The sequence below is a fragment of the Pholcus phalangioides genome, unplaced genomic scaffold (genome assembly GCF_987345545.1).
Source record: "Pholcus phalangioides strain wild (caught in Gottingen) unplaced genomic scaffold, Ppha-v1.0 ptg000012l_1, whole genome shotgun sequence".
Classification (NCBI taxonomy): domain Eukaryota; kingdom Metazoa; phylum Arthropoda; class Arachnida; order Araneae; family Pholcidae; genus Pholcus; species Pholcus phalangioides.
In genome coordinates, this window is record NW_028301605.1 from 14,759,055 (window position 1) to 14,785,828 (window position 26,774).

At 33.4% G+C, this 26,774-nt stretch overlaps 1 protein-coding gene across 2 annotated transcripts in view; it reads right to left on the reverse strand.

Annotated features, from left to right (window-relative positions):
• Positions 1-6,866: 6,866 nt before the first annotated feature.
• The window catches only part of LOC149079634 (uncharacterized), a 35,341-nt gene continuing 15,433 nt past the window's right edge, over positions 6,867-26,774 (reverse strand). For both annotated transcript variants that reach the window (XM_089240230.1, XM_089240231.1), the window contains one exon: positions 6,867-8,152. The gene's annotated coding sequence lies outside the window, so the exon portion shown is untranslated. The remainder of the gene's footprint in view (positions 8,153-26,774) is intronic.

The window sequence follows — 26,774 nt, forward strand, 5'->3', positions numbered from 1 at the left end:
TGACATTTGCTACCGCTGGCCTCCAGGTACATACATACAACAAGAAGAAGATAAAGAATGAAAAAAGGGTCCAATCTCTCTCTCCATGGCTTCGGTGGTTTGTGGTGCAGCTTAACAACACTCTGGAAGTGACCCAGACACCTTATTCTTCCATAGGGAGAAGGTCAAAGGTTGCCCCCCCCCCCCCACCCCAGCGTGGTGAGGTTGCCCCGAATCTTGTCAAGTGCCGCTTTCGAGAGGGGGCGAAAATAGTAATAAGGGCCACCTTTCTGCCCCCCTTACCCCTGCTAAATTCATATCACAATATAACTGCATACACCTCATAATAGAGGGGGAGGGGGAAAAGAACCTGGGAAGTAGTTAAAGATCGAGGTTCCTCGGACACCATCCCGTTTCTTTCACAGCTTGACATCTATTACACACCAAAAGATGAATGCTGGCTCAAATAAGAAAGAAATGGCTATTTTTTCTTACAATACCTTCGTAGATATTTTTTTTTCAACCAGAAAATAGGTTTTTTCAGTATATGAAAATCGTATTTATAGCTCCTGTTAGAGCCGTCTTAACATAAAATTCCAGAGCACTCACGCCCGCGGAATGGTTCCAGGTCACTCAAGCGGCTGACGGCACATTTACAGATCCCTTAAGTGGCCCGTGCGACACGTTTTGAAATCATTGAAGTGGCCCCCGCACTCTCCTAAAGGTAAAGCACCTTTATTTTAATCCACGCATTATACCGGGGGGAAGGGGGAGTAGTTCTCAAACTCTGCGCCGCTAACCTTTGTCAGGGGCGCCATTGAGCAGCGATCATGCAAAAGGTTTTTCGAAGAAATGCTTTGTTTAACTGCTCTGAGGAGCCACACGGATAAGCTTTGGCTAGGGAAAGGAGCGCCGCGGGCGGAAAAAGTTTGAGGGAACCCCTGCATTATGCACTGTATCGCTAAGCATTGGCGTGTATTTGAATTGGAGACTTGCCACGGCTTGAAATAACTATAATTGATTTTCATCGCTTTCAGAAATTTGCATTTCCCCAAGACTTATTTCATTAATTCCAAAATTCCTTAATTTTGCATTGATTCTGATGTTCTTTATGAAACTCTAGAATTTGCATTGAATTGAATGGTTTTGCATTGATTCTAGAAGAATTTCTTTCGATGATTTTGGAATTTTCATTGATTTTGATATGAATGTCTATGAAATGCGCATCGATTCTGAAATTATTATTTTTTAATTGATTTTTCGAATTTTGCAATGATTTTTTTCATTGATTGGGGAATTTTGCATTGTGATTCTGAAATTATTTTTTCCCATCAACTCCGACTTAGCATTGACTCTGAAATTATTTCTTTCAATAATTGTAAATTTTGCATTGACTCTGAAGTTTTTCTTTCTAATTGGGAATTTTGTTTCAATTTTCAAATTGTTTCGGTCATTGATTGCAAATTTTATTTTAAATTTCAAGTTGTTTCTAGCATTAATTGTAAATTTTGCATTGATTCTCTTTCTCCCTCTCTCTGAAATTCTTTGTAAAAACATAAAAACATTAGTTAATCATAAATTTTGCATTCATTCAGAAGTTTTTCTTTCAATAATTGTAAATTTTGCATTTTATCTGACATTATTTTTCATTAATTACGAATCTCACACCGATTCTAAAATTATTTTTCCTAATAACTAATGATCTAACATTGTTCTGAAATCACACACTCCTTATTATTAATTGAGAACTTTCTCAAAGGTTCGAAATCCTTTCATTAATTGCGAGTTTTACATTCCAGCATTCCGTGACGTATTTCCCGTCAACTTCTTTTTGCAAAAGATATAAAGTCACGGAGCTGAAAGGGGCGGGGTGGCCCCAAACATATTTGAGCCCCTGGCTTTTAAACTCTCCCGATGTCGGCAATCGTTAAATGGACCATATTGAAGTTACTTAACAAGGCGATCCCAGTAACCTGCAGTGTGTATATGTGATTCCCACAACAGGAGGGTTCCTCAAGACTCGGCTGCCGTTTCAACGTTTCACTGAATATTCATCAGGAGGGGCACAGAGAGCGAGATGAACATTAAAAGCTGCCTTTAGTACACAGAACGGACATAAATTTCCGAACGGGAAATAAAACCAGGCACCTCTCTTAAACGCATTCCAAAATCACCACACAATCCTTGATCACATCAAGAGTATTATACGTGTAGGATATCTAAAATAATATAATAATATTAAAAAGAAATACTCTCTCTCTCTCTCTCTCTTCAACATGATCATGTTGGAAACTTTCATCTTGTAATGACAAGGGATTTCCCGTCAACAACCGTTTGTTAAAGTGGCAATAAAAGCTGCGTGATTTATTGTCCGGTGAGCGTTGATCCAACGTTTATGTTGCCCAAGCGGCCCTTGCAAAATGGTTCGGTAGTGTTGTAAAATATGGATAAACGGATCACACCCCCCCCCCTTTCTACTTTGGATCCTTTGGGTCTTCTGTTGATTGTTGGCAAGAAGTGTCTTAAATTGGGGTTTCTTTACTTACTTATTTTTTCCCCCCATTATTATCATTCTCTAGTCCTAAATATAACGATATTACATAGAGGTTGATGCACGAACTGGTTTATTCGGACATTGTTAACTATTTTTATGGACTTTTTTCCCAATCTTCGTTTAATTGCTTGACAACAACGAAAAAATAGAACGGGACTAGCTTTTATACTCCGAAAAGTCCACTCATATATCATCCGTGTTAACATGTCGGACATGAGCATGTGTCTCTTTCTTGGAATGCTGTCGTCAATGGTTTTTTTAGGATAGCTATATATACAAACCACATCACTGTTTTCTCTTTTTCAGGAACTTAAACTAGCTCTCATTGAAGAAAGAACTCTCTATTAGAATGTAACTGATCTGGTTGGTTTCCCGCGAATAGTGGCAGCCATACTGTCAGGTATTTAGTCTAACCATAGACTGAGGGGCTTAAATGGTAACACAGCAGCCCTGCATCCATCAAATCAAGACTTTAAGTGAACCCTCTTAAGGTGATTTTCGATACATCCTAGAGCAAAAAATAAAAATTAGTTCGAGTCCTCTTACGCTAGATACTTGTAAAGGTGGGCATGAATTTGCATATTGTACAGGGCCGCAAAAATTTCATCGTCAACAATGCACTGCCGTGCAATTCACAGGCATGACTGTTCATCGTTAGGACGAAATTACATTGTAAAAGTTCGATAAAAAATATTTGACGAAACTTGATACGCTCGTTGGTTGGTTTTCAAGTTTTATAAAAGATTTTTTTAAAACTTTTATAGTGAAATCTCGGCCTTAGGAAAATTCACATTCATCGATAAAGTAATATGGGGAGTGAGTGGATTAGCAGGTGACTGAGTGAGTGATTGATCAAGTAAGTCAGGGAGTTTGTGAATGGGTCACTCATATAACTCGCCTACTTGATCCGTCATTCATACTGTTACTCATCCACTCGACTCATATAGTCACTGACAAGCTCAATCGTTCTCTCACTCGGTCACTCATCCATTCACTCATACGGTGAGGCCCGTCATTTGGGGGGGGGGGGGCAGGTGAAGCCGTTGCCCCCCCCCTGGCTTTTGAAAATACACTAAAAATTGTATATATATATATACAAATATATATATATATGCTTACATTGAGTACATGCTCCTCACCCCCCCCCCCCGGAAGAAGTTGAAATGACGGCCCTGCATACGGTCTCTCAATCACTAACTCACTTGGTCACTCATACAGTCACCCACTAACTTTTTCGGGTTACTCCCCCACTCGGTCTTCCTCCCAATAATCACTTGATAACTCATACGGCCAATCACTCACTCGCTCATTCACTCATAAAGTCACTCATGACGATACTCACTCACATAGGCGTACGCAGAATTTTCTCGGGGGTTCAGATTTTTTTTTCCTTCTGAGGGGGGCGGTTACGTTTTTTCCCTGCAAAATAACACCATAATCAAGGTGGGGGGAAACTGCCTACATTGACCTTTCTCAGTGCCTAAACGTCCGGGCTCTAAGCTTTAATAATTACTAATTATTTAATTTAATTTGTTACTTAACACGATGAACTGAAAAAAATTTATACATCATTTAAAAACAAAAATATCCCGTTGGAAATACCGAATCAGTAATATCGATAGAAATTTATATCACAGCAACAAATAATGAATACAAATCGATTATTCGAGGACTATGGCCAAGCACCACAGGATAGTAACTTTTATTCTGTCAATCGATTGAGAAAAATACAAAGCATTTGATATATTTACATTCAACAAGAATCATCACATGAAATCGCCAAAAGAAAAAATTGAAAAAAAAATTGAAACAATCGTATTTTTTTTTTTTTTTTGGCACAAACTTGTATAAAATTAACGAGACATATATATTATAATAATAATAATAATCATAATATGCACATTTAAAATGTATAATTATACACATTTACGTATAATAAGACACATCTCGCATTTATTCGGGGGGGGGAATGAACAAACATTTACAAATATAATTAGAAATATCTTGACATTTTGCTAATTAACATAAAATGAAAAATTGAAATAATGAGCATTAACACGAAAATTGTTCTCATTATTCTCCTCAATACGCATGTATAATAATATTTAAGTTCGTCAATGGGGTTTGATTCTCTCATTATTGCATATGGGTTCACGTCGGATTTGTTTTAGGAAACTCATTCCCGAATAATTATCGATTCTGACAGATACTTGTTTACCAAGAAACCTAAAAATATTCAATTATATAACAGGGGTTCTTAATCTTTTTTTTTTCCAGCCGCGACCCAAAAACAACAAGAAGATCAGATGCGACCCATGGGACTGTTTTTAGAAATGAGTGAAACCAGTAACGCAACATGTGCCTTTAAGCCCCTGCGAATCAAGTTCGGGCCGTGATGCATTGCTGAAGAATCCCTGGCTGTAAGTAGGTTTTTACGACCTAATTTGAAATGAAATTTTCGCCGTGACCCATAGCTCAAGGACACTCGGCTGTAAGAAGACCTATACAATCCACTCAAGAAGCTATTGAGAATCAATTTTGGGTCGTGAACCAAAGCTCAAGAATACTCGGCTGTAAGAAGACCTGTACAATGCACTCAAAAAGCTATTGAGAATCAATTTAGGGTCATGACCCATAGCTCAAGAATACTCGGCTGTAAGAAGACCTATACAATCTACTCAAGAAGCTATTGCAAATCAATTTTGGGTCGTGACCCATTTAGCTCAAGAATACTCGGCTGTAAGAAGACCTATACAATCCCCTCAAGAAGCTATTGAGAATCAATTTTGGGTCGTGATCCATAGCTCAAGAATATTCGGCTGTAAGAAGACCTGTACAATGCACTCAAAAAGCTATTGAGAATCAATTTAGGGTCGTGACCCATAGCTCAAGAATACTCGGCTGTAAGAAGACCTATACAATCCACTCAAGAAGCTATTGCAAATCAATTTTGGGTCGTGACACATTTAGCTCAAGAATACTCGGCTGTAAGAAGACCTATACAATCACCTCAAGAAGCTATTGAGAATCAATTTTGGGTCGTGGCACATTTAGCTCAGGAATACTCGGCTGTAAGAAGACCTATACAATCCACTTAAGAAGCTATCGCGAATCAATTTTGGGTCGTGACCAATAGCTCAAGAATACTCGGCTGTAGGGGGGGGGGGGTTATGCGACCCATCTCGAGTGCCACTGTGAATAAATTCTCGGTGGTAGCCATAGTTCGAGAATCCCTGGCCTTAAGAGGGTTTGTGCGACCCATTTCGGAAGCCATTGCGAATCAAGTTTGGGAGATCGTGACCCATACGTTAAGAACCCCTGAATTATTACAATTAAGATTAGAATTATACTTTGAAAATTTTTAACAGAGGAAAATCGAGAAAATTCATCATTTAAAATATTATTAGATAAAATATGGGCATTTATAAAATTAAATTGATGACAGAAAATTAAACAAATTAATCAATAAAATTCTAAATTTAATTAAATTTAGAATTTTTTTGAATATTAGTATTTGATTGAATTCTAAGTTTAATTTGTTAAAAAAAATTAAACTATATAAACAAATATTATACATTTTTTTTAGCAAATTTTCTATAAAAAATGCATTTGCATTTACATTTTTTCATTACAATATCAAATTTTTTCATTAGCCGAAAATTTTCAGGTTTTTCATACAAAAAAATTAATGACAGAAAATTCATTGTTCATTGGAAAAACATATTAGACGAAATAGTTCATTCAATTAAATTAAAAAAAATTAGTTACACTAAAACTATTAGGAAACTTTTTTAAAAATTATTATTTGCACTACAGGATCACATTTTCTAATTAGCCTAAATTAATGGAAATTTTCAGATTTTTCATGTAATAACGCAATGAGAGAAAATTCACCACTTATTGAGAAAAAATACTTACTGAGAAAAAATTATTAGATAAAATAATTAATTTAGTAAATTTGAAAAATAATTATTCTAAAATTATATTAGTGAATTCTCTGAAGAAATAGTAATCACATATTGCAGCAATCGAATTTTCTGATCAACACAATCAATTTTAGATGTAAAAACTTTATGCGAGATAAATTATTAATTTTTTAAAAAATAATTATTTCAAAATTATTAGCAAATTAAAATACTAGTTTGCATTTAGAAGCACCACATTTTACATTTAGCCTTGATAAATGAAAATTTTCAAATCCTTTACAAAAACTTTTTTTATTAATTAATTGGGAAAATTCATCATTAATCAAAAAGTGATTCATTTAATTAACTTAGAAAATTATTGGATAAAAATTGTATTTCATTAAATTAAAAGATATATTTAAAAAATTTTTAGCAAAGTTTGTTAAGAAATGCCATTTGCACATTACAGCATATCATTTTTTAACTAGCCTAAATTAATAAAACTTTTCAGATTTTTAAAATAAAATTTAATGAACCAATTAACTTTAATGAACTGTACGAATATTGCTGACATTTTAAACGCAGTAATAAATTTTTATATTAGAAAATTGGACCCCGTTTTATTTTGTATACAATCTGTATTTCAATACACTAAAACGCAAATTGGAAATTACTTTGGAATTAATTTAAAAAAATTAATTAAGTAGTATGAAAGTATAGAATAAAACAAATAATGCGATATTACACAGTAAATTATTGAAAATTATTTTCATAAATAAAATAATAATCATTACATATTGAAACCAACGATAATTACAGTAGAGTCTTATTGACTCAAATTTCTCTTAATCCATCGTTATTTCAATGATTTTGTTAGGCGCTGGGGCCCAGAATGTGCTTGAGTCTTACATTCTTTCTATTACATTTCAAATTCATTAGAAAGGGGGCGAGAAGAATTCGAGCCTAGGGCCCACTTCAGGTGTCGAGGGGGCTAGCATTGCTATTAGTTTTTGTCCGAAATTCCATTCAAATTTTATGTGGTCAGAGTTTATATTGATCCCTACAGTCTAGGATTTATCAAGAAATCTCTTTAGGAATACTTTAAGTGTTTTAATTATAACACAAGACTCTACTGCATTTTTTAATGGTACATGCAAAATGAAATATAACACCGGGAAGAAATAAATAATTATAATAAATTTACGTAAATTTTTTATATGGTACTTTTTTCATTGACGATACGATTCTTTTCCCTATGTTTTGTCATACAAGGCACAAAATCACATTTTCTCACACGATTTACACAGAAAGAAATTGAAATATAATCAACAATAATGAAAGTTTTTACATACATTTTGCAAATTTATATTGATTCATGAGCGAGAAAATTTTCTGTAAATTTAGGATTTTTTTTTCCAGTGATTTGTAGAAGCCAGAGCATAGTAGGTGAAATATCTGTCTGCTGAAACATTGAAATTATGAAACACTCACAAAACGAAACTATTACATTTTTTTTAAAGTACGTAATAACGTAAACATATGTATTAACATAAAATCATGTTTACATGGAATGTGTGTGTGTATACTGAATAAATGCCCAAAGTGATCCCATCAATATCTCTCTCTAACGGTATAACAGGAAGACATGACTGCTTCTCGTCATCCTCTTTGGTAAACAGGAGTGCATAATCGGTATAATAAATAATCCGCCGCTCTGTAATATAACATTAGAACACAATAACTATTAAAATACCACATTAAATTAAAAAAATATCGTACGACATTCAATCACTTCATGATTCGAGAATCTTCCTAGATTCTCTTAAAAATTCAAAATTTAACATAATATAGAAGTGTAAATAAGATAATATAGAAATGTAAATAAGATAATATAGAAATGTAAATAAGACAATATAGAAGTGTAAATAAGATAATATAGAAGTGTAAATAAGATAATATAGAAATGTAAATAAGATAATATAGAAATGTAAATAAGACAATATAGAAGTGTAAATAAGATAATATAGAAGTGTAAATAAGATAATATAGAAATGTAAATAAGATAATATAGAAATGTAAATAAGATAATTTAGAAATGTAAATAAGATAATATAGAAATGTAAATAAGATAATATAGAAATGTAAATAAGATAATATAGAAATGTAAATAAGATAATTTAGAAAAATGCAGGTAACATAATCTAGAAATGCAAATAAGACCAAATTATTCAGGAAAATTGAAATGATGACTAAAATTAAAATTTTCTTCAAGAAATATCAATCACGCTGGCATTTTGACACCTCGTTTCTTTAGCTTTCGCTTGCAGGAAATGTGTCACGTGAAATTTGCGTTGGAAAAGTTTCTTTTTATAGCAATCGTACTTGTTTTCTGTTTCGATTTGAAAAAACAACACTGTATCATTAATACGTGAAATATTTCGCGTTTCGTTTACATTTGTTTGTTACATTTAATTTATATTGAGCTTCACAGTAAGTAACTTCATTCAAAAATATACACGAACGAGAGTACATTTGAACACATGTAATAAATAAAATAACGCTGTTGCAAAAAAATAACTAATTCAATAACTAATTCCTTTGGTCCTCGCTGCAAGGACTTTTTAGAAGGACCCTTGAGGCTGAAAAGTGTTTGTTTGTATTAATGTATTTTGTTTATTATAATGTTGGTATTCGTGTATTATATGTTTGTAATTGTGAAATAAGTGAATAAAAAAATTCTAACTCGTGTAATTAGCTTGCTGCGCTTAGATTTGATAATGCTCGTGAGCATGACTGAAGAAAAACGTCAAAAAATTTAATGTCATTTGTATGTTGTTGTTGTTCCGGCTGGAATCAATAAGTGAATGATTTTAATTGAATCTTTTTCCCCCAAATTTCGAAAAATTGGGAAAAATATTAATTTTTGGGGGTTTAGTTTCCAAAAAAAGAAGCCAAAATTAAACATTAACCATGGCCGAAAACGGCATTAAATAATAAATAAAAGAGTTTATAGACATTAATTAATGGATAATTAGTGTAGGATATTACAGAAAAACTAAATTTCTAACGGATAGAAAAACCATTGTAGAAAGGGGTGTGGGAAGGCTAGTCGTATTGTACTGGGGGGAATGGCAGGATGGCAGAAAGTGACTTCATTAAAAACAGTGGTTCTTATACAGTCGAATCTCGTTTTAACGAATACCGTTATAGCGAAAATCTCGTTTCAACGAACACTTTTCTAATTCCTCCATATAAGTTTACATAGGAACAATGGTAAAAGCTTGAATTCCTTCATAACGAAGTTTCGTCATACCGAAGTGATTTCTCCGTTTCTCTTGGAGTTCGTTATAACTGGATTCGACTGTATATATTTACTTATTATTATAATTATTATTTACTTGATTGTAGCTTGGATTATATCGAGCTAAAAACCTCTTAACTCAAGGCAGTACCTTCGAGAAAATTCAAATAAAAATCAACTCATTTTGAATACAGTCAAATCCTGTTATAACGAACTCCAAGAGACCGGAGAAATCACTTCGTTGTAACGAAATTTCGATATAAAGGAATTCCTAGTTTTTCCATTGTCCCTATGTCAACTTATCTGGGGGGCATTAGAAAAGTGTTCGTTAAAACGAGATTTTCACTATAACGGTATCCGTTAAAACGGGATTCGATTCTGTAATATAGAAGTCAGTTTCTTTAATGTTACTAAAAAGTTCATTTTTAGCTCTCTGGCGGCTAATTCACAGCCACGGCATATTCAATAACACTTTTTTCTTCAGAGTTCGAGGAATTCTAATGATTTTTTTACATACATAAAGAAAAAACTTATCTGGCGTTCAAAATACTTTTAAAAGTTAATTAAAAAATTAAGTTTTAAATTAATCAAAAATTTAAGTTTCAAATTAATCAAAAATTTAAGTTTCAAATTAATCAAAATTAAGATTCATTTAATAGCTAGTCCTTTATTAATTCTTGAATGGACTTAGATACAGCTTATACAGCCGGCATCGTTTTTACCGAAAACTACGGTATGGAGTTTCATTACGATTTCATTTTCAAATATTTCCCAGACAGATCATCACATGTAATAAAACTCGTTAAATCGGATCGATACAATGCGGTCCCATAATCAATCCCACCAATTAAACGACGATCAATACTATTCTTCCCCAGAAATCGTTCGCCCTACAGCATGCATGCGTTAATACAGTGCTTATAATAATATTATTATTGACGTTTCGTTAACCTGAGAACATTACGTGTTTCCAGGAAAATTTCCTGTTCCTCCTCCGCTCTCTCTCCCTCTCAGAAAGCAATTAGAAACGTTTACGTCGTCTAAACACGAGTCCCATTATGTTGCCACGATCATCAATGGCCCGTTTAGTTCTAACGTCATTACGGAAATCACATCACAACTACCTCCTCCTCCTCCTACGCCATTGCCCATCATCGACTTTGGCTCCATATTGTACATCGTATTAGGTAAGTATATGTGTGTTTTCCTCTCTCTTCTCTCTCTCTCTCTACCCTCTCTAACTCCTCGCAATGTAAGTAAGTACTGTATGAATGTACCTACACGATAACGGCTGGATTTCGTGACCTGCTTTCGTATGCGGAAATCGTCCCGGAGTTTCTTGGCATAGGAGAGAGGCTGCGAGATCTATTATGGACGAGCCCCAAAGAGAAAGTCGGGGCCTTTTGGGCCAACCGGAGAATAAGGTTCGTCCTTTCCCCGGCGCATGCGCTGGACAGATCCAGGATGGGATCAATCGATAATATTTGTATTTGACTCTATCCTCTCTCTCTCTCTCTATGTCTTCCATCGTCCGTACATTTCATCAATGTTATTTAACAAGGTCAGCTTCCCATTTTTTATGGGAAAATAATAATAATATAGGGATGACTTTCAAAAAGCCTTTTATTACATAGCGTTTTATTATTTTTTTTCCTTGGACGTGGTTTGTAAATTGATTTTTTGGTTGGTAGGTTGGATCGTGTTCAATGTCGACACTCCCACTTGCGATGAATATTAAAACTCGGTGCATATCGCATGAGATTTCACATTGGTCTCAGAGATATTGCACTGCATTTTAATATAAAATGAAGAATTTTTAAATATAAAAAATTCTAAAATCTAAAATTCTAATATCTAAAATTTATTTAGAGAAGAATTTTTTATATTTAAAAATTCTTCTAAATAAATGTGGAACCTATAACGAAGGTAATGATTTAAATCCTTATCTGGTTAAACTTCATTTTATATTATCAATGTTGTATAGTTTTCATCTTATAAAATAAACTACACTTTTTAATGTCGAATTTTTTTTTCAAATTTAAAAAAGTTTGTTCACAAATGACGTTTTGTCAAACTTGAAATTTTTACGTCGTCTTTCGGTTATGACTGGACGTATACCTATATCGTCAATTTTATGTGATTCTGTGGGATTTCCGAAGAGAATGTTGATTATATCTCGCTTTTTTTAGGCAAATAAATTATAACGACAAATTCCATAATTTGATTGCGTGAATCGCTGGGCACCACTGCATTCGATATTACCGAATTTTGTGGCCCGTAAAACAATTCATCGAAAAGAAAATTCACCGACAAAAATTTATCAGTGGAAAAGAAAACTCACAGGGGGAAAAAAATTCATCGGACGGAAATTCACGAACGAAAGGAAAATTCATCGGCAAACAATTCATCTAAGGGAAATAAAATTCTCCGACGAAGATGAACAGAAAAATTCACAGCAAGGAAAATCCATCGAACGGGAAATTCACCGAAAGAAAAATTTCCCTGGTAAACATCAACGAAGGAAAATAAAATTCCCAGACAAACAATTAATCGACGGAAAATGAAAGTCAGTGACAAACACTTCAATTGGAAAACAATCCACAGAAAGGAAAATTCATCGACATTGAATGAAAATTCTCAGATGGGAAAATCCATCGGACGTAAAATTCACCGACAACAGTCGCTCACCTGCTCCCTCACTCACTTGTTCTCTCACTGATGTCGGTGAATTTTCTGTCGATAAATTTTACCGGCGAATAATTTCCCTATTGATAAATCGCACGGCTGTGAATTTTGCACAAATCCTATTTGATGATTCGTACAGTAGAACCTCTGGGTAACGGACACCCATGGGGCTAAAACTTCTGTCCGTTAACGGGGAGTGTCCGCTATTGGGGAAGTACGATATACAGTAGAACCTCGTTTATACGACTTTTACATTTATATGACGCTCGGTTTCCGTTGCAATTGGTTCCTATATGTTACTGTGTGTATCGTAAAAGTGATACACCAGTGGTTACGCATAATCATCAATCGTCTCGATATAAAGAAAGTTTCATTAAATTTTACTTCATTTATCATATATTTCAACGGTGATTATGCATAATTCCCAAATAAACTTGGAAAGTCTGATAAATATAGAAAAATTTATAGCCTTTCTTCTCTTCATTAAATAATTTTTAATTAATAATAATTCATTAATAATTTTTTTGCCGTACATGATACGTGCACTACACATATTTTGAAATAAAAATTAAATTAAATTAAAATAAGTAAGAGAAAGACATATAACAACATTATCTGTTATGTTGGCTTTCTTCGCACGTATCAACATGTGCAAACAAAATTACCATTGCCATTCGGAATTTCGGAATCAACATCCTGGACAATAGGTATGTTCAGTAAATCAAGTAATTTTTGAATATGGTAAATTCTCGATTTATGAACATCGATTTACAAATTAGATTTTGGAGGAAAAAAATCAGTTTGTCTGATTTTGCTGTCCGCTATCGAGAGTGTCCGCTAACGGGCAGTGAAATACATTAAAGTACTATTCCACTGGACCTGGGATCAGAAAAGTGTCCCTCAATGGGAGTTGTCCGCTAACGGGGAGTGAAATACATTAAAGCCCTATTCCACGGAACCTGGGATCAGAAAAGTGTCCCTCAATGGGAGTTGTCCGCTAACGGGGAGTGTACGTTAAGAGAGGTTCCACTGTATATGGGAGAAATTTTTTCAACAATGCCCGATATCGCTTTCTCACAGGAATGGGACAGAACCCGTTACACAACGGATAATTCGTCTTATATGATTTCGTTATACGTAAACCCTATGTTATATCTCTCAATACATTATGAAATAAGATCACTGAAGATGTGTCATATTTTTCTTCATATGTTACAGAAAATTCTAATAAACCCGGAAGACGACAAAATTTCTTTTACAAAAGAAGGGAGATGCATGATTGGAACATCTCACCTCCACCGGAACACTTTACGCTTGACAAAAGACGAATAACGATAAGGAAATAGACATATTGTAAGATGTCAGTACATATTCACATGTTATAAGAAAACAACCACACGTGACAGCGACGGCAGCGATACGTTTTTTTATATGTCTCCTTGGACACGATACAAACTGTATTAACGTTTCGCTTCGTTTCAAGTAATATATTATTACCTTCAAAATACTATTCCGTTTCCTTCAACTCTATTAACTTGACGTTATAAACGGATACTCGCTGGTATAGTCTATAAGTACTCCATGATCCGTATCTAGTAGCAAAAATCATGCAAAGCAAAAAGTAAATTTTTGATATTTCTCACTGGTTTTTTTCCTCTATCATAGGTGCCAATCACAGAGTAATAATACTATAGAGTGCGCGCGAGGGGTTACAATGTGAAGCAAAGATCCGGAGTCACGTGACTGCGGTCGAAAGGCTGGTCAGGGAATCACGCTGGCAATGCTTTCCTTATGGCTACTCGTATGACGATCTACACGCGCTGTCTTATTTTTGATTAGGATGGCCTACACTTGCGCAGCTTTCGGATGTTCTGAGCGGTTTAGGAAAGGGGGACCAGTATCCTTTCACAAGGGAATACTTTTTTGCTTATTCCTCTTCTTATAAATTAAAAATTGGAATATTAAATTGACGATTCAATTGATTTCTGACGTAGTCTCAGTTTTTAACGACTCCATTTTGGATTTAATTCAATTAAAGTTCCAAGTTTTGGTAAAATTCAAATGTCATGAATCATTATTAAATGTTTTAATAGAATTTTTGGCAATAAATGATTGAAATTGTGAGTTTTATGAAGTTTTAACTGAAATATACGTCTCCGCAAGATTTGGCGAGATTTGGCGAGCTAGTGAGTTCATTCGAGTTTTGCTCAACTTGGAAGAAAATATGCTTTTCAGAAGGAGAAATTTATGAAGAATATTCTATTTAAATAGAATGTGAGGAAAACTCCCCCCCCCCCCCGCCTAGACAATTGCAGTTTTGCATAAAAATGCATAACAACCTCTAAAAATAATTAACAAATTAATAATATCTTATAAATAATAATAGTTTATAATAAATAATAAACAACCTCTAAATAATAATAATAAATAAAATAGTATTTTTACCCCTCTTCACACCTGAGATAAAACTATTACAGAAAAGAAATTTTTTATTCATTAATTTATGTTTGTTGTATGTGAAATTGCCGCTTCAAACAAGAAAATTAATTATTCAATTGATTTTTTGAGTCAATATCTGTACTAAGACCTGAAGTCATATATTATGTACCTCAGATGTTATCTTGAAAAAGAATCATTCTAAAAACGATTTAATACCTTAAATTAAGATTAACATATGCATACTTTTGGAGCGAAGAGATTACATATGTCACATATATATATATATGTGTGACATGTGTAAATATTATATTATATATATGAAATATTATATCTTAAAATATTATATCTTAAAATATTATATCTTAAAATATTATATATATATATATACACACTTTAAATTATTACATATATACTCTACATGGAATTTTAATTCTTATAATTTAGAGAAATTGATGATGAGATTCTGTAATTTTCTTGAGTAAAATCTATTTTAATCCTGAAATATTATGTAAGTGTTTACAGTTTTGTGTGATGAGGTTATAAAAGGTTTTTCAGGAATGTTAGAAATGAAACTTTTTCTTATTGTTTGAATATTATTTCATGACTGAATATGGTATGAGTGTGAATGTGTTACATTACATAACATAATATGATGCATTATAATTAATTATACATTAATTATGAGTATATAGAGTAATTGTAATGTTCTGGAAAGATATATTTTTGTTTTAATAACCCCTAGTATAAATAAATTTTCGAAATTAAAAGCGACAAAGTGAATGAAGAGAATAGTTAAAAATATAAATGAATTAGGCTTTACAACATATACGTTGTTCCGTTTTCCAATATTTGTTTATTTTATAGAATTTATTTTTTCAAATCTGATACTCCCTAAATATTTCACATAAAAATGAGTGAAATTCATTGAAAAAATGAAGGAAAGTTTTCATCAACTTGATCGAATTGAGTCAAATTTCGTTACAGCAACATCCTAGCTTCTGCGAAAACGCGCCAAATGTAATAGCGCAGAACCTGTTCTTTCCCCGACAATACTGCTCATCTTTTCTTCACGTTCGACAAGTTTTATGAATAGCGTGCGCGGTCTATTTATATCTTAAGTCTATGGTGCCAATTCACAAACTTGAAAAATCTGTAGTTTATCCGGTGATGATACATTCCGCATCAAAGAAAACATGTCAAACAAATAAAAAGGAAAAACCGGGGACTTTTTTTTGAAACTGTAACGGGTAACCATATGCAAATCCCGTTTTTCCGGGACGCATTTTTCCCTGCCCTGATTTTTTTTAACAATAATTACCCACTTTGCTTTAATCATCATATTTGATGACAATTACAGTTTTTTCTTAAAATCCTGATTCCCTATATTTTTCCCGAGAACACGGGATCAGCCTGAAATTGCAAGGACTGCAAGAACGTTCTTTACAGATTTTCAATTCAAACAAAGCTCAACTTGAGGACTTTTAGGAATTTTTCTAGGAAGACACGAAAAATCGAAAGAATTAGATTTCCGACCGTATGATTTTAATAAGGCTAAAAAATCGGAAGGCTTCCGGGTAAATCGGAAGCATTGGCACCTATGATCTATGCAATGCTCAATCCGAATCGGGCTCCGTGACTTTTGATTCCAGAAGTTGAAGACTTCAGGGGAGATGGCGATTTGATTTGCCATCAAGATTTTGGCTATGTGAATTGCCGCTGCATCCGCATCTCTGCAAAATATTGATGATTGCCATCTCGATGGAAGTCTTCAACATTTGTGAACGTAGTGTAAAGAGCCCAATGTGCACCTGCATCCAGAGAATATTGGTCTATCATCTGCGTATCTGACGTCTTTATTTTCTGATTCCAGCTGCTGGAGACTTCGTTTGAAGGTGGTAAATGTCGTTTCGATCAAAAATTCCAAAAATCAAACTTCATTTAGGAGTTTGATCAAACTTCGTTTTTCGGAGTTTCGTAATATCAGATACTAAACGATAGATACTAAGATGTCATACTAAAAAAATAGAAGCAATCCAAATGCAAGCTAGCTCCAATCGCTATACAACAATGACTATAGGAGCCATGATTGAGATTCGATACAGGTATATGCCAGAGATTTATCGATTCAATGGCTCGACGAGTAATATCCATGAGATCACAAAAACCAAGGATGTTGTCCTCAATATAATAAAAGGTTTCCCAACAAAATCTGATTGATCATTTGTTTTCTCTGAAGAAATAAATATAATTCAAAATCTAAACCTTCAAAAATGTTTTTCGAGTTTCAATTTTTTTCCCCATTACCTAATTTTCCCCTGACTTTTATCGAATGTTTGCATATTTTTTCTGACTTTTTGTCAAATATTTTACTTTTTCCCTCACAATTTTTCATTTCCCTGATTTTCCAGATCGGTGGTGACTCTGAATGACTTCTTACACAATATTAGTAAGCCTTTTCTCAAACTGTCGAAGCAAATGCAATTATCAAATTTAGTGACCATAATGCTAAAATTTAACTATTTTGGGTCCTTTTACATATTCAGGAAAAACGTACACCACTTATTCGAAGAAGTTGATGTTCATTTTCATGAAAATATTCGTGTAATGATTAGATGTTCTAATTTCTTGAAACAAGTTCAGGATGCTCTAAATTTTTTTGAAACAAAGGGAATAAAAAGTAATTTTTTCACACTCGATATTCTCAAGAAAACCCTTTTAGAAGACAAAAAGTTCAAATTGCAGCCATACTGTTAATTTGAGATTTCCACCTTGAGCATTTCGTGAACGGCACTCAAAAGTTTCTGGGATTTTCAAATATTTTGAAACAGAGAAAATTCGGCATTTTAAGAGGCATTCAATCGATATTTTTCAAATTTTTTTACCACCGATGTGCTTACGCTCGCAAGAAATTTGACATTCAAGGGGACTTTCATTATACATCTTGCAAATCTTTTGCTATTGACACGCTCAAGAAAAATCTCCAAGAAGTTGTGCAAATTTAAGAAGGCGTTCAATCCATTTTATGCACACTTTTTTACCACCGATACTTCAGAAGAACGTCTCAGAAGACGAAAATAAAAGTTTTCATCCATGCTATAAATTTTGGGCTTTCAAATTTGAGCATTCCATGAACTGCTCTTGCAAATTTCTGGGATGTTCTAATATTTCGAAACAACTAGTAAAAAGTAATTTCCCATTTTAGGAAGCATTAATTCCATTTTATCCAAATTTTTTTATCACAAAATTTGTTCAAGAAGAACCTCTTTGAAGATAGAAATTGCAAAATGTAAATCTGGGAGTCACAACTGAAGCATTTCGTGAATTGTGATCGCAAGTTTCTCTGGTATGTTCTAATATTCTGAAACGAAGTGGGAAATGTAATTCGACATTCAAATGGGCATCTAATATACTCAATGTAAATTCCCTACCACCTATATATTTTAGAACATAGTTTCCCAACCTTTTTTGTCTCATCGCCCCCCAACGCTATCTAACCCATAGAATCCTATGTTATACCCGTAGCTTCTACCACCCCCCCGGAACATCCTATCGCCCCTAGGGGGCGCTAACGCCCACGTTGGGAATCACTGCTTTAGAAGAACCTGTTAGAAGATGAAAATGCAAATTACAGCCATACTGTAAATTTGAGCTTTTCAACTTAAGCATTTCATGAAGTACGCTCTAAAGTTTCTGAAATGTTCTAATATTTCGAAACAAAGAGAAAAAAGTAAATTTACATTTTAGAGGGTATGGGTATACAATCCACTTAACACAAATTTTTCACCACCGATACGCTAAAAAAGAAACTCTTTAAAGATAAAAATTCGAACTATGCATCCATACAGTAAATCTCTGGGCTTTCATACTTCAACATTTAAGAACTGCACACGCAAATTTCTGTAATATTCCGACATTTTGAAACAAAGAAGAAAAAGCAATTCAAAATTTTTTAGGGGTGTGCAATCCACTTCACGAAAAATTTTTAACACCGATACGGAGAAGCAGAACATCTTAGAAGAAAAAATTGGGAATTATAAGCCATACTGTAAATTTGAAATTTCCAACGAACATTTCGCTCTCAAGTTTTCTGGGATTTTCGAATATTTTAAAACAAAGAAGAAAAAGTGATTTAAATTTTTTTAGGAGACATTAAATCCAAACAAAAGTTGAAAATGAAGTTTAAAAAAATGAATCCGAACAAAATCTTTAATAAAAAAAATAGGTTCTAGGAAGAACCTCTTTGAAGATAAAAATGCAAATTGTGTGTGCAGCCATACTATGAATGTTTTCTTTCCAACTTGAGCATTCCGTGGACTATACCCGTTTCTGGGATGTTCTAATGTTTCGAAACAAACAGGAAAAAAGTGGTTTGATATTTCAGGAGACGTTGAATTCACTTTATGCACGTTTTCACCACCGATACGCTTAATAAGAACTCTTTAGAAGATAAAAATTCAAATTAAGGGCATGCTGTAAATTTAGGCTTTCAATCACAAGCAGTTCATAAACCGCGCTCGCAAGTTTCTCGGATGTTCTAATATTTTGAAGCAAAGAGGAAAGTTAGTTTTCGGAAGAGGATAGCTAGTTTGACATTTAAAGAGGCATTCAATCCACTTTAAGCTATTTGTTTCCCACCCACATGCTTAAGAAAAACTTCTTAGAAGATAAAAATGCAAATTATATATATGTATATATATATATTCATATATTCATACTGTACATTTGTGCTATCAATGTGAGTACTTTACGAACTAAGCGTTCAAGTTCCTGGGAGGTTCTTTCTAACAAAAAAGAAAGGGTAATTTGGCATTTAAGGACACATTCATGTAATTTTTTACCACAGATATGCTTGAAAGAAGAACTTCTCAGATGATAAAAATGCAAATTGCGGGTGTACTTGGAACTTCCAACTTGAGCATTTCCTGAACTACGCTCAGAAGTTTCTCGGATGTTCTAATATTTTGAAACAAAGAGTAATTTTGTAATTTGGCATCTAAAGTGATGTTCAATTCCCCTTGACACGAACTTATCAACACCGATATCCTTAACCATTTCCGCGACACAATACAAATCAATAAACGCCCTATAAAACGTCATATCGTTTTTAAGGAAGTAGGCTTTGTTCAATTGAGAAACCAACTTTACGAAATATCAAGGCTTGTTAATGCTACGAGGAGATCCTTTTAAGGAGGCGAGTTCCTTCACCAATGTCGCTACGAGTGTTAAGAAGAAATTTTAGAAGAGAAAAAAATGCCAATTATATACATACAGCTATGCTGTTAATTTAAGATTCACAATTTGACGATTCCGTCAGCTTCACTACCAAGTTTCTAGGATGTTCTAATATTTCGAATCAAACGTGTATATACTATAATCCAAGCTATAAGATAAATGATGCTATCTCACATTCCCAGACAAAAGGTAAAGACAATCTATAGACTACATATTTTCTTTTCTCTCCGTTTGACAGTAAATAAGTGATAAATCGCTTCATCAACACTGATGTTGGTGGCAATGAATCTTTTCCCCCTTCAGTTTGAGAACATGATTTATCATGAGATTGCACATAAAGAAATGTTATAATTCTTTTTTTTTCTTCTAAGATGCTCATTTGAGAAGATATTTTTCCACCGACACGTCATGGTATATATATATATAAAAGTCTTGCTTCTTTTCTCTTATTATTATCACAAGCCCCCCCTCATCTCCCCCTCTTTCTTTAATTAATGATCTTTGGTTGTCCTTACTATATAAAAGTAAGCCATATAACATAACTTGGCAAATTAATTTCATTAGCACACGGCTTTTTTCCTTGCTTTCACCTTTCCCTCCCCTTGAAGGTCTTGAAAATGGTAAGGTCGGAAAGGTTCGATGATTTATGGTACGAAAGTTCCTGCCTTTCACCTTAAAAGTTTCTTTTTTTTTTTTTTCACGGCCACCAACTGTTATCATTACTGTCGCACGGTCTAAGATGATCAAGAAAGTCACGTGACCAGAAAGGGGGGGGGGATATCTGTGAAGAATGTGCTCAGGGGGGTCTTGGAGTTTGATCGATAATTAATTAATCCTGGGAATTCCTCGACAAAATATTTATTGAAATCGATTTTTCCCTTCCATGTAGGAATGTACACTTTTGTATAGTTTCATAGGGAAAATATTATTGCATTTTCTTTTACTTCTGTTTGGTACAGAGATTTATTTTAAAGAACTTGAAATATATGTGGTTGAGACTAACACAAGTCGAGTGGGAATTTAATGAGAATAGCCTGCAATTCAGTGACTTCTCGATTATACATCTTCTCACTGCGTTTCGCTCATTGAAAGACAATTTTCTGCACTCTTGGTCAAAGATATGGCATAATAATGTCATTCACTTATGCGATTCTCTCACTTATGCGCCTCTTTTTCCTTGCACCGACGCATAAGTGAGAGATTACTTTCATTGGATAAATATTGCCGAGATTAGTCGATGGTAACCTATAAAGTATGGATAAAATCTGAATGTCCATGATGAAATAATCCTGAAGAAAGTATATCAAGAATGGAATAAACCTCAAGGAAGTGAACCAAGAATTTAATAAATGCCAAGAAAAGAATAAACCGGAATATCTATGATAGAATAAAGCTAAAAAAAAATCAAAAATATAATAAACCCGAAGAAAATAAACCAAGAGCGGAATGAACCTGAAGACAAACAAGGCCGACGCTTATAAGAATCATTGGTTATAATAATCAACCACTTAAAAGAATCAGATCGGAAAAACGAAATCAAAACGCTGTTTTAACATAGGAAAATCATCGGTTATAAGAATCGGATTTCTGCTTATAAGAATCAAGCAAAAATTTTTTTTTCTCAAAAACTCCCACTGTTCATCACAATAGTGGGAATTTTTAGAGTATTTTTGATTATTTAAAAGATTATTTAGAGGACTACTTATTGTCACTTTTACTTTAAAGTAAAACCCTCCCCATATTGACTGTTGTCTTTCCCCCCCTTCCCAAACAGTAAAAATTGCAGCTTTGTTGTAAAGTGAGCTTCTTTCCATGAATGGCAGAACTTATCCGCAAGAGATTTATGATTTAAAAAAGAAACCAGAAATGGTGGTTTTTGTCAAAGAATCTATTTAGAGCAGTGTTTCCCAAAGTGGGCAATATCTACCCGTGGGAGCGGTAGAAAGGTCCAGAGGGTGGAAGAAGCATATAACATAGGATCATATGGGTTGGCTTGAGTTGTGGAGGGAGGCGATGATTAAAACAATATTCTGAAGAAGTGGGCGATGGAACAAAAAGTTTGGGAACCTTTGATCAAGAGTTATGTTCTCGGACAATGGTCATGTCTCTCCCCCCCCCCCCACATCATGGGGTAGAACCCCTGGATTGGAATCTTTGGTGAGACCTCCGGGCCAGACTTCTCGAGGGCCCCTTCTATAGTGAATTTATAACGTGGAAGAACAAAATAAATGATGAGATTCATCCTGGGTCCCAAGGCTGGAGCCCACCCTTGTCGAGTCCCACCGTTCAGCGAGCGTGAGTGTGTGGGAGAGAGGGGCATGACAACTGCGCAATAGTTGTACAGTTACTGCGGAACATTCTAGTCAGTCTGCATTGACAATGAACAATGTCTAAGGGCAAGTACAGATGTTTAAATAAATTTAAAATTTAAAATATTAAAAATATTGAATAATAAATTAAGGATTTTTTCGGGGTTTTTACTTTAAAAGGATCATAATCTCGCCCGAAGCCCCCCTCCCCCTTCCACCCATTGAGTACTCCAGTGGTAACAAGAAGAGTAACAGCAAAAACAAATTCCGGATATAAGAATCAACCGCTTATAAAAATCAAAATGGCTGAACAAAACGTGATTCTTATAAGCGGCGGCTACTGTAAACCACGAATGGATGAACCTGATGAAAATAAATCGAGAATGGAATAAACCTAAATATCTAAATAATCTTACTTATGGAGGGGGTCTACGCTATTCCCTTGCACACCATCGAGATACTTCGAGAGACATCAAGAGTCGCTTTTTGCTCGTACTCGTCCACACCATTTCATTTGCCTGTTGGGTGTTTTCTAAGACCTGAGGGCAGAAGGATGTGACCAGGGATATCCAAAATGAATTATCAATCATCTAAAATAGCAAACAGCCTACTTTATAAAATATCTCTGCACATTGCTACTTGTCATCCTCTTCACATTACGAGCACACTCAGGCGCGTTTTCGTAACAATCCCAACACGAACGAAGTACAAGCTCGAGCACCAATATTATGAGAGAAAGCGTACCTTTATAATCCTAAATAGTTCCCCAGTTTTTTTATTATAATTTTGCAATTTTTAGTGTGATTTTGTCATTTTTATTGCATTTTTGTCATTTTTATTGTGATTTTGAAATTTTCATTGTGATTTTGTCATTTTTGTTGTGATTTTGTCATTTTTGTTGTGATTTTGTAATTTTCATTATAATTTCTCCATTCAATGATAATTGTTTCTCTAAGATCAATAACATAGATGAAATTTATATTTTATATTAGAAAATTACGAAAATGTCTCCAAAAAACTACCAGGACATTAAACTATTCTGATTTTCCGAACGAGAACATCCCAAATTGCCAGTAAGTTTCTTCATTGCAAAAACACCGCTGAAAGCATTTCTTTAGCTCTCCAATGTCAATTTGACAGTTCTGAATCGGAACATCTCTCTTTTGCTACTGTTGGGAATTTGATACTGTGCGTCAAGATCTAATTGGCTTTCGAGTTTATACAAATCACCACGAAGGGTGAAACAATCAATAATACAAAACTAACAATTTTCAACAAAAAAGAAATTAGTAAAAATCCTTTACAGAGCCATACACATAGCATCTGCTCAAAACAGCATATGAATCAAACACGGTTTTCGACCAATTGCTGAATTACACAATAGGTGCGAGAAGATTCTCTCAAACTAAATCAGTATGGCGTCGGTTAGTTCGGAAAAAATCCTGAAAGCGTGCGAATAACTTCATCAAATCCGGAAATGTGCCCAGCAAAATTTGCTTGATCATTTACCAAACTTTCCCTGACCGAAAATTGTAAATTACCCACACTTCCCCTCACCACAACTCCTGAAGAAAGAAATATAATTAAATATTTTAACCTTTAAATGCTTTCCGAGTCTCATTTTTTCCCCTTTTACAAAATTTTCCCTCGACTTTTAACAAATTTTTGCGTATTTCCCTGACTTTTCTCTGACCATTCTTCATTTTTCTCTGACTTTCTAGGTCACTGAGAACCCTGTTTGTTCGATGGACAACCTACGTGAGTCTCTCTTCCCATATACGCATTGGAAAAAAATTGGAAGGCGTCAAAAAAGATCGAGAAAAGTACATTGAAAAAATAACAACAGCAGCTATTGATGATGTGACGGGAAATTGTGCAATGTACGGAGGTAGGACAAACACGTGTACACATGCAACACTGGTCTCCTGTCCATCTCTTGTCAAGCAAATCAAACGAATAATTTATCATACAGAAACCCCGCGGGAAATCGTATAAAGAATGAACTTTTTTTCTCGCTTTATAACGAGAGAGATCTCTCGTTTTTTTTATTTTATTCCTCTTATAACAATTTCATTCGATACAATTTTGTTTTTATTTTTTTAACTGTCAGATATTTAATTTTTCTTTTCAGTTTTTATTTTATTTCTACATTACTTTTCATTTTTTCAGGGTGTGGTGCCGATGTTTGCGCCACCTTCCTTTCGTTTTGAGTATTCCCTTTATTATTTTTCCGTGTTTGGATCCCCTTCAGAAAAACAAAACTTAATCGTTATTATTTTTACGTTTTTCCGGGAAATTATCATTGAAAAGTTGATTTGATTAACATAAAATCAATTACACGATGAGAGTTTGAGGGAAAGATTTTTTTTTTACAAAATTTTCTATGATGAGTGAATAAATGAACATCGAAATTCTTATTTGTTACAAGAGACATAAATGTAGTAAGGTATAAAGTGGAACTTGAATAGAGAAATTTTCCCAATTGTTCAGTAATGAAACATGGGGAGGGGGGGGGGGACATTTAAAAAATTCAAAGTTTTCTTTCAATTCAATCAAACTTTCAGTTGTGTTTTAGTTTTGCAACAAACTTAACGTTTTTCCCCAGTAGAATTTATCTTTTGTTATGAGTGAATAGGCCTACTTAGTTTTCCCTAAAATTTTATTTGTTTGTTGCCAAATGTTTTCCCTCCTATTCTTTTTACTTTTGGTTTCGTTCTTTGCATTTGTTTAAATTTAATTTATTCGTTAGTTGTTAAATTTATTTTATTTTCCTTTTTATAGAACTCTTGAATTTTTTTTTAACTTTTATGTATGTAACTTTAATATTTTTCAAATTTTGTTTTCATTTTTATTTCCTCGTTTCAAGTTTTTATAAATTAGTAATTTTGTTTCTTTTTACGAAAGGGACAATTCTCTTTTCAAATGTTTATTACTCTCTGTGGTTTTTCTTGTTTTCTTTGAAATTTCACCACGTTTTTAGTTAATGTTTTCTTCTTTCATTGTTTGAGTTTTCCTTTTTGAATTTTTCATTTTACTTCTTAGTTATTATTATCCTATGATAGTAATATATTCGAGGTTGAGACTTTCGTGATACAAGTCAGTCGCTCTCAAGAACGAATTAATAGTGTAAGTCATAGTAACACTAATTTCTACAAAATTATGCACATTAATATACAGTTACATTTTTACTGAATTAATTTCAGAATGTCTGCAAGAAATAATTCCAGAATTTCTGAAAGAAGTAGTTTCGGAATTATTGAAAAAAAAGTTTGATAATATGTTGGGAATTATAAAATCACGTAATAAACTAAAAAATATATATAAATAAAGAAATATTCAGAATTGATTAGAGATGTAATTTTAGAATTTCTGGAAATTGATACATAATTGAAGAAATATTTATAGAACAAAAAAATTCTTCAATAATTTGAAAGCCTCATATTCGACTTGGGGCTCGATATGGCCAATCCGTTAATGCCACTGTGCATTACATTAATTCTCTATGAAACTATAGAGCATCTCATAATTCTAAATGCCACAGCATGAATTAGTGGCCCATGGGCTTTATGGAAAATTTTAATTTGGCGTAAAAAGAACGTCATCGTAAAAGTAATTTTTTCCCGATCTTATAGTAAAGTAACAAAAACCGTAGGGTATAAACAAACTGCTATTATGTTTACAAAAATAATTTATTCATTGTTATAAACCCTTTTTTCTCCGTATTATAGTCTTTCCATCACAAAACCAATAGCCTACCTTTAGTACAAAACACGCATCATTCAGGAAAAAGTATTTCCCAGATTTCATAACATAATGTCGAGTTTATTTATGAAGATAAATTAACATTGCAGAATCTAATATTCGATTTTGTAATCTGGAAAGTCATTACTCATTCAATATTATTTGGTTTAATTCATATTGTACTGCTAATGTATCAGAAATTTACTATTAATCAATGAATTTTTCTACTCAAAATAAATGAATTTTGTACTTAATATGAATGAATTTTTGTACTTAATATGAATGAATTTTTGTACTTAATATGAATGAATTTTTGTACTTGATATGAATGAATTTTTGTACTTAATACGAATGAATTTTTGTACTTAATACGAATGAATTTTTGTACTTAATATGAATGAATTTTTGTACTTAATATGAATGAATTTTTTTACTTGATATGAATGAATTTTTGTACTTAATACGAATGAATTTTTGTACTTAATATGAATGGATTTTTGTACTTAATATGAATGAATTTTTGTACTTGATATGAATGAATTTTTCTACATAAAATAAATTAATTTTTCTACATAAAATAAATTAATTTTTCTACATAAAATAAATTAATTTTTCTACATAAAATAAAT